At 43.0% G+C, this 9,244-nt stretch overlaps 1 long non-coding RNA gene across 1 annotated transcript in view; it reads left to right on the forward strand.

Moving 5' to 3' along the window:
• LOC141166906 (uncharacterized) overlaps positions 1 to 4,068 on the forward strand; it is a 141,348-nt gene extending 137,280 nt beyond the window's left edge. The window contains exon 3 of the long non-coding RNA XR_012251358.1: positions 1,828 to 4,068. This is a non-coding gene — a long non-coding RNA (uncharacterized lncRNA). The remainder of the gene's footprint in view (positions 1 to 1,827) is intronic.
• The last annotated feature ends 5,176 nt before the right edge of the window (positions 4,069 to 9,244 follow it).

Below are 9,244 nucleotides of genomic sequence, written 5' to 3' on the forward strand. Positions count from 1 at the left end.
TGTTATACACCGAGAGATGAGGGGCCAGATGTTATACACTGGGGGACGAGGGGCCAGATTTTATACTCTGGGGAGCTATGGGGCCGGATGTTATACACTGGGGAGCTATGGGGCCAGATGTTATACACTGGGGGGACAAGGGGCCAGATGTTATACTCTGGGGAGCTATGGGGACGGATGTTATACACCGAGAGGTGAGGGGCCAGATGTCATACACTGGGGACGAGGGGCCAGATTTTATACTCTGGGGAGCTATGGGGCCGGATGTTATACACTGGAGAGCTATGGGGCCGGATGTTATACACTGGGGGGACGAGGGGCCAGATGTTATATTCTGGGGAGCTATAGGGCCGGATGTTATACACCGAGAGGTGAGGGGCCAGATGTTATACACTGGGTGTGTTGGGGCTGAATAAAGAACCTGATTCCAATAATTTCAGGGTGCCTCCTGATACTGTTTTCCATATAGTATATTTACACCGTCGAAGTCAGCGAGAGAAGACAGCCACAAAAACAACAGAACAGAAAAGCAGAACTTATAGCAGGTAAATTTATGCCTGACCATAACGGGACCCGTCACGTTTCCAACATGGTGGATGTCATTTTACCTAAAGGAGCCTCCAAACCATGTGTGAACAGAGCCCTGGATGATCTGTCCTCTCTCCCGACATGTCTGGTTTAGAAATACAGTATTTCTATCTCCTATAAAAAAGATGTCGGCATCCTGCAGTACTCCAATTGTTGTGAAACTACAACTCCCAGCATATCCAGACAAACATAGGGTGGGAGTCATAACTTTACAACAGCAGGGGTCAGCAACCTGCAGTTTAAGATGTAGGGCTGCAGGTTGCCAACTCCTACTGTAAAAATAACAATTCTGGAGCCTCTTTTCTTAGAATTCTGCATTGTGCTGCTCCTCTGTTATTCTTCCTGGAAATCATCAGGATAAATTGACAACTGATTTTTGCTTTTCCTCCTGTCAGGGGAGCGTGTCTGACGCAGTCTCATCATTGCTGACTGTGTGTTAATTGCCAAGCGTGAAGTCGAGCTTATTGAGCAAGGTGTTTGATGTGTTTTGGCTGCACTTTTTGCTGATTTTTTTTTCTTTTTATAAAAGTCTCAGGATACAAGTAATTCTCTCCCTTTGTGATTTAATCCCAAGACAAGATCTCTGTTAGCTGTCAGTGAATTGGAGAATCTCAGATGACAGCCTCTGTAACGCAACGTGAAGATTTTATTCATTTATTTTATTGCGAAAATGATTTCTTGGCACTTTAGTCTCCACCAATAATTAAAAATACATGAGTCTATTCATGTCTTAAAATAGCAGACGGTATCTACGTTCATAGAATGCAGAATAGAAAATCTCTGCAGTGGTATCACATGAGGCGGACGTGTGCCCACCAGTAATGCAGAGATCAGGGTCCGGGTATTACAGCACAATGTAATCTCCACCATATTCACAGGTGAAGGAAGCAAATGGCTTTTCACTGTGATTTTTTTATTCAATGACCCCCCCCCCATCCCTGCTTGGTCGCCTAATGGTCAACTTTGTAAGGGAAGTATCACATCCTCATTCCTATTACACACACACACAGACATTATCACTTGTCTCGCCCTGTAAATCATGCAAAACATACAGTCCTGCCTCCTTGTCACTCCATGTAAATTATATATATGGACTGTCTCCGGGTCTTATCCTGTAAATCATATGATCTCATCAATTAATGTAGGTACAAACTGATTAATTGCGATTAGATATGTAACTGCTCATGTTCTTAACCCATTAATATAAAAAAAACACTGTTTATTCTCTCTGATTGGTAGGAGGAGATGATACCACGAAGAAAAGCTTCTGTAACACCCTAAAAGTCAATGGAAGGCTGTAAAACGTGACAGCATACTTTGTTCTCCTTCCTCCCACCATCACCCGTACACAGACACAGAACCAGGAATTAAACCTTCTCATCCTGCTCCCTGTAAGAGATTGACCGAGACGATCATGTGCTTCTCCCTTGATTAGAAAACCGGTTATAACCTGTGGATACAAAAAAGAGTTTTATTATGCATAGAACCTTATAGGCACCAAGGTGCATGGTTAATGTATTGCTATAATATGTGGATGACTCAATGTGTTCTGATAAATGTATTAGATATAGGGAAAGGATGAGATTAGTACATAAGTTTAGATTTAGCAAAAATATAGGATTGGGTGTAGTGCAGTTGTGGGCACAATAACTTCAGGAAGTAAACAAGTTTAGGATAGAAACAGTTAATGTGTTCAGAAACAGCCCCAGTGGGGGAGGGACAGGACCAGTTAACAAGGGAGCACTTCCTGGTTAGTGCAGTTAGAGTGAGAGATTAGTTGGAAGAGGGGGCAGTAGGTCTGATGGCACAAGGAGCACGGGCTGTTCAGCAGCAAGAGATCGTCAGCCATAAACTCGGAGCGGACATTCCTGCACTGTCTGGGCCTACAGTCCAACTGAGGCACTGAGAAGTGTGCCTCAATATCTTCCTGGGAGAGGAAGCAGGATGGAGAATTGCATAAGGGAGTTTGGACGGGACTCATGGAAGCTTCAGAGCCGGACAGAGTATCCCAGAGATGCCAGTGAGGAAAGGGATAGCTCAGGGCGACATCAGAACGTGCTGTGCTATGGACTTTGAAAACGGAAAAGTTTCTGCCCAATACTGCGTGTTTCAATATGATGAAAATGGTCAATTAAGTAATCTTCTTTATTATAAAATGAATAGGATGTCCCCTGATGTGTGTGCGGCAGTTCCTGCAGTTGAAGAACTGGAAACAGCAGAAGCCTGCGACAAAAGTGTGAATGTTACGCACCACACGCAGAGCACAGGAGAATTGGGACACCGTTTATTTGTAGGGGGCCAGGGTGTTGGAGAAAAACAGCCCCTCACCCATGACTATCGCACTACCCCCCTTACATCCCCAACTTTGGCACAAGTTGCTCTTTTATTTGTCCACATAGACCTTTGATAGTGAAAGAATACTTACCATTTCAGGTAACTTTATCGTGTGTGGGTTCATAACATTACATTACTTGTAGTGATGGGTAGTCGGGCTCTATTTGGTGATCTGGCTCTTCTGGCTCCGCTCACCAAAAATAGCCAGCTCTTTTGGATCCTAAATCGACCCCTATTAATTATATGTTCACAATAGGTGACCACATATTTAAGATGACGTTAATCCTGCCGAAACCACGCCCATCCATGGTCAAAACTCCGCCTACTTATAGTTAGCCAGTTAAATTGAGGAATAGGCAGAGTTTGGTTCTGGTGGGTGGGGTTACGTCCACCGAACACCGGAATTTTACGCCCAGTGAGAGCCATTCAGAGAATTTTGTGTCTCTCACTGGGGTGCTGTCTCCAATCGTTCACAGAAGGGAGCTGGCTCTTTGTCTCGGTTTGTTTGCAAACCGAGCCATTTTTATCCCCTGTTCATGATGTCTCTCTAATTTTCAATTGTCTCTGAGCTAGTGAATGGAGACGAGCTGATATCATATCTCCCATACACAGTACACACAGACATGAGGGATTGAAGCTCCCCTGGATCTACGTAGAATATGTTCAGAAACAGCAACATCAGTAATTAGAGACCAGTATTGAGTGGGGTAGCTGTGAATCCAGTACCAGTGTGAGATAAGCATCCAATAGAAAGCTGCTGCATGACCTGCCTGTGTGTCTCTTAGCTGTATTTCAAGAGACGATAATCAATAATTCTGGGGCTTAAAAATGATTCCAATATCAATGTTTTATTTACTATTTTTTCTACAGAAGACAAACTTGCAGCAACATCATAAAGGTCACTTTAGAGCAGTACTGAGCAGTGTAGCTGTGAATCCAGCACTGGGGTGAGATAAGCATTTGAAAATTGCAGCATGACCTGTCTGTGTGTCCCTTAACTGTATTTCAGGAGATAATGACCATTAATTCTGGGGATTAAAAATGATACCAAAATCAGTTTTATTTACTTTTTTTTTCTTCATATGTTGTGTCTTGTAACATCAGGTATGTTTGTAAATGTAAATGTTATTCAATTTAAAAGTATCTGCCCCCTCAGTGAGATTGATCTGTAGACACAGAATGCTCCTTGCATAATTTACAAAACTCTCACTATTTGTAACTGGTTGTACTTTATGGGGGACATTTAGCATAATCCTTTCCGTCCATTCTCCGGGTACAGGATGCTTTGCTGTGTCCTTAAACTGGATATTACAATAAATTACTGATTTAATAACTTGGCAGCGGGTGGAAGGTGTTCTCTCCAATACTGTAATACATTTCAATGTGATTTTCAGAACTCGATGCTGAGGACACGTAAATTATAAAGCCGTGGGCATCAGATGGAGGCACTGGTAATGCAAACATGGTATAGTACCACTACCTAAAGCTCCTGGAACCAAAGCAAAATGTCTCAATGGGCTCCTGAAGCTGAGATTGTCGTGAATGTCAAACTATGTCATACAAGCACTGAGCACCCAGGGCATTAATGATTAATATCCTATTGTTCTGAGTAATGAACAGAACTAGCAGAGATGAATTCATCAGTTAGTGACCCTTGGATTTAAAGGGCTTGTTCCATAAACTGAATATCACCGATCCACAGTGTATGATCTTTGATGTTCCGGCTGCTAAGACTACCACCAATCACTGTTGGGAGAATGGTGCCCTCAAAGGGGTTGTCCATTACTCGAACAACCCCTTCTCAATTACTATATTCCCCCATGTAAAAATAAAATACCTCTCGCCTTCGGTGCCGGCACCATTCTAGCGATGCCAGCATCAGGGCTCCCAAGATTCATGTGACATTGTTATGTCATGTGAGGCCTGCAGTCAATCGGTGGCCACTTCACTCTCACTTCCTTCAGCCGAAACAGACATCCAGAAGAAGGGAGCATTTCTGCTGGATATCAGCTACGTCTGAAGGAAGAGAGAGTGAAGCTGCCCATTAGCGGCAGATGATTGGTTGCAGGGCTCACGTGACAATGTCACGCAAGCCTCGGTTATGGCACCAGAGGTGAGTACAGGATGCTTATATTTCAAATGGGGGAATATAATAATTGAGAAAAACTTTAAGCTCTGCCAAGGAACGTCACTGACCCTCTTTTGTAATGTCCTTGGATCACCCAAGAATGCCCATTTTGGATGAGGTTTACATAAATCCCACCACCATTTGGCCTAAGATGTCCCAAATTTGCCAGGATTGTGTCTAAAGATTTGGGAGAGTCCTGGCAAATTCGGAACAGTTGGCAAGTATTATGGAGCGCCACTGAACACTTTCCCACTGTTCCATTCACTGTCTATAGGAGGGGTGGGTGCACATGTTCATTACTGCTCCATTGACAAAGGGGACTTTTAGGACCTCCATTTTCCAGATAATGGGGGTCTCATCAGTTAGATCCACAATGATCATACATTTATCATCTGTCTTAAATATAAATGACAAATAGAGATGAGCAAATCTCTCAAAATTCGTCTTAGGCAGTTTTCCTCAAATCAGCCAGCAGATTTGATTCGGTCTGAATAAAAGCCTGTCTACATCAAACCTGCCCTCAAAGAATGTTTATTATATATTATGAAGTCTCTGCAAACCCCAAAGCATAATACCCAAAGGATGAGAAAGGGGTTACAACATAAACTGTTATACTAACCTATCGTAGGCTGCCTCTCATCTGTCCTACCACCAGAGTTCCCTGCCTTGTCCTATTCACTGTGGATTAGTCTTGTGTTTGGTCTTCTAGTGCCGACTAGGCCTAAGATTAGTCTTTCCCCTCCACCTGCCTTCGATCCCTGAATAACAAGTGTTTGCTTTTTTGGTGACCTGCCTTCTCTGGCTGAAATCTCGCCTCAGTGCCGTCAATGCCGAAGGTGGTGCATGAAAAGTCACTATTAAATTACGTCCTTGAGCCGGCACCTCAATCTGCGCATGTGCAGCCCATGACCGTGATTGTGCTTACATGAGATTTCAGCCAGAGGAGGCACGTCACTAAAAAAGCAATGACCTGTCATTGATAGACCTTAGGCAAGTGGAGGGGCTGGTGCATCACATTCCGGGAGGAGAAGACCCAGCGAAAAGTCCAGCCCCGGTGCACCAAAATCGAATTAGCATAAAACTTCACCTGGTGATTACGGAAGAATTACTACACAGATTTCTTCCACAAAGGTCTCATTTGGATCAGTATTACAGAGCAGTTATTAACACTTTAGATTCCAAATTCGTGCTGACAGGTCCTCTGTCCTCTTTAAGAGTAATGGCTTTGGGGAATGCTGAGGGGAGATAAGCGGCTACTACACTAGACTGGAGCTTCTTGTTTAGAGCAACACAATAGGATTTCTTAGCACAATGGTGTTTTATTACTGTGGGCCATGATGTTGCATTATCTGATATCTTGAAATTTTCCAAAGGTTTCGTCTGTTCTTACCTCTGGGCGTTCGTTCCGGAAGAGTCAGCTCATTACATAACAGTTTACTGCTGATTAAGATTCCTAGAGAGGAAGAAAACTGCGGAGACTGGCAATACCAGAACCTCACATAGCTAAAAGGGTTGTCGTGGACAGGGGAGAGGGGGTCCGTTATCAGGTTTTGCAGCTCAGCTCCTATTTACTTCAATAGGAGCTGGGTTGCAGTACTCGAGAACGGCCACTGCACCGTGTACGGCGCTGTGCTGTATATATCCGGCCGCAGAGAACGCAAACAGCTGATTGGTGGGGTTGCCAGGTGTCAGACCCCCTCCTACCTTAACCCCTTGCGCTAGGAGCCAATTTTTGTTTTTACGTTTGCAACCCACTCCCCTTCCTCCAAGAGCCATAACTTTTTTATTTTTCCTGTCCACATACCCATATGATGGCTTGTTTTATTGTGGGTCAAGCTGAAGTTTCTGCATTTTTAATGCAAATTTATGCAAATTAAAAGCTGTGTTTTACAGTACCACCAAAAGCTATGAGATTTCAGAAATCTTATGCACACACATTGTTTTTTTTTTTCCTGACAGGATTGGAAAACTGCTTCAATTTTAAAAACTGCAGCATGTCACCTCATTCAGCGTTTTTTCACCCATAGAAAGAAATAAGTAAGTGCAAAAACGCAGCCAAAAACGCAGGTATCAGGTTTTGCTGTGTTTTTAATGAAAAAACAAAGCAGGTACAGCAGTATGTGAAACCCATTTATTTTTTTTATTTTCCCAAGTTTAAACCATAATGTCTTGGTGTTTTCACTTAAGATGGCAGTTAGGATTAGTACAGTTTAATTAAATTGGTGATATGTATAAAGTAAACATTGTCCGACCAAGGTGTGAAATTGAACAATACCTTACCAACTCAAGGGCCCACCCAAGTGTAAAAGTAAACAGTGTCCTACAAACTCAATGCTCTGGCAATGTCTTAGGTAAACTATTCCCGACCGGTTCATCTCACCCCCGTTACATTTGTAATTGTGTATTTTTTCATGAACTCATATGAACTTTTTTGCTCAGAATAGTCTCTTTTTTTCAGACAGAAAAATCTTTTTCCACTAAAAAGTTTGATCAAATTGCCATTTTTTCCAAAATGGTGTTATGATTTCACACATGTCTTGCATTGGTGACCTGTGCTCATGCTTCTGTGGTGGAGGCAAAGTTGAACTTTGGGATCCTGAAAAATGCAGCAAAAATGCAGCAAAACCTGCTTTTTGTAAGCAGCCTCTTTATTGTCAAGAGAGCAGATTTTGCTTGCAGAAAAAAATTGCAGCAAAAATGCAACATGTGAACATAGCCTAAGGCGTTTTATGGCCTGGGTGATAAATATTCTCTTCTGCGAGTCACATCCTATCTCATAATGTTAGCAAGTGTAAGGTATTGATCCTTGCCCTGTGTGGCTGGGGGGACATGCGTCTAAGCTGAGGGAGGAGGATGACTTAGCCAATTGTCTTGCCCCATTTATAAATGGAGAGATAACAAAATAATCAGTGCTGAAAGAAGCCGATAAATTCAAGAAAATTCTAGTAAGATTTCTTAAAGGAAACATCTACTTTGTACAATCCCTTTTCTTAAAAAAAAAGGTGGTTGATGATCAGGTACTTAGATGATTCCCACAGGGGAAATGAAGAACTACTAGGATTCCATTAAAATGAATGTCATGGAGAGAAAGGTCAGGTCCTCCAGAATGGGACATGCTCATTGTAGCTGCTCTCTCCTCTGGCTACCCTGAATAGGGTGACCTCTGTTTATTAAAGGGTTTTTTCCTAAAATCACAACGTAACCCCCTACCCATATGATAAGGGATATCCTTTATAGGATCAGCTCTTTGTTCTTGATATGTATTTGCCCCTCTTCCCATATGATTGCTAATCCAGATCATTAAAGGGGTTCTCCACTTTCAGGAAAGTGGACCCCAAAAGCTCTAAAATACTTAAAATAACAGAGTAGGTAGTCCCTGGCTCTGACGCCGGCTCCCCATTGCTGCTCAGGTCTTGGTGTTTTGTCTGCAGCGGTCCTGCCGGATATAATGCCGGAAGTGAGAGAGAATCTTCTCTCATTGCATTTCCCTTATTGGTGCTGCATTTGTTTTTGATCCCAATCATTACTGATATACAGTGCCTACAAGTAGTATTCAACCCCCTGCAGATTTAGCTGGTTGACACATGCGGAATTAACTTGGCATTGTGACATTTGTACTGTAGATCAGCCTGGAAGTGGGAAATGCACTGCAGCAAATTTTTTTTTTTTTTTTTTTTTAAAAAAAACGTTAAAAGTTAATTCAGAGTGTCATTTATTATTCAACCCCTCAAACCACAAGAATTCTGTTTGGTCCCCCTAAAGTATTAAGAAGTAGTTCAGGCACCAAGAATAATGAGCTTCACATGTGTGGATTAAAGATCTCTTTTGCCAGCCTTTTATGACTATTTAAGACCCTCCCCAAACTTGTGAACAGCACTCAGACATGGTCAACATGGGAAAGACAAAGGAGCATTCCAAGGCCATTAGAGACAAGATCGTGGAGGGTCACAAGGCTGGCAAGGGGTACAAAACCCTTTCCAAGGAGTTGGGCCTACCTGTCTCCACTGTTGGGAGCATCATCCGTAAGTGGAAGGCTTATGGAACTACTGTTAGCCTTCCACGGCCAGGACAGCCTTTGAAAGTGTCCTCCCGTGCCGAGGCCAGGCTTGTCCGAAGAGTCAAGGCTAACCCAAGGACAACAAGGAAGGAGCTCCGGGAAGATCTCATGGCAGTGGGGACCTTGGTTTCAGTCAA

The sequence above is a fragment of the Phyllobates terribilis genome, unplaced genomic scaffold (assembly GCF_046119375.1).
Source record: "Phyllobates terribilis strain yellow unplaced genomic scaffold, ASM4611937v1 Scaffold_11__3_contigs__length_659146591, whole genome shotgun sequence".
NCBI classification, from domain to species: Eukaryota; Metazoa; Chordata; class Amphibia; order Anura; family Dendrobatidae; genus Phyllobates; species Phyllobates terribilis.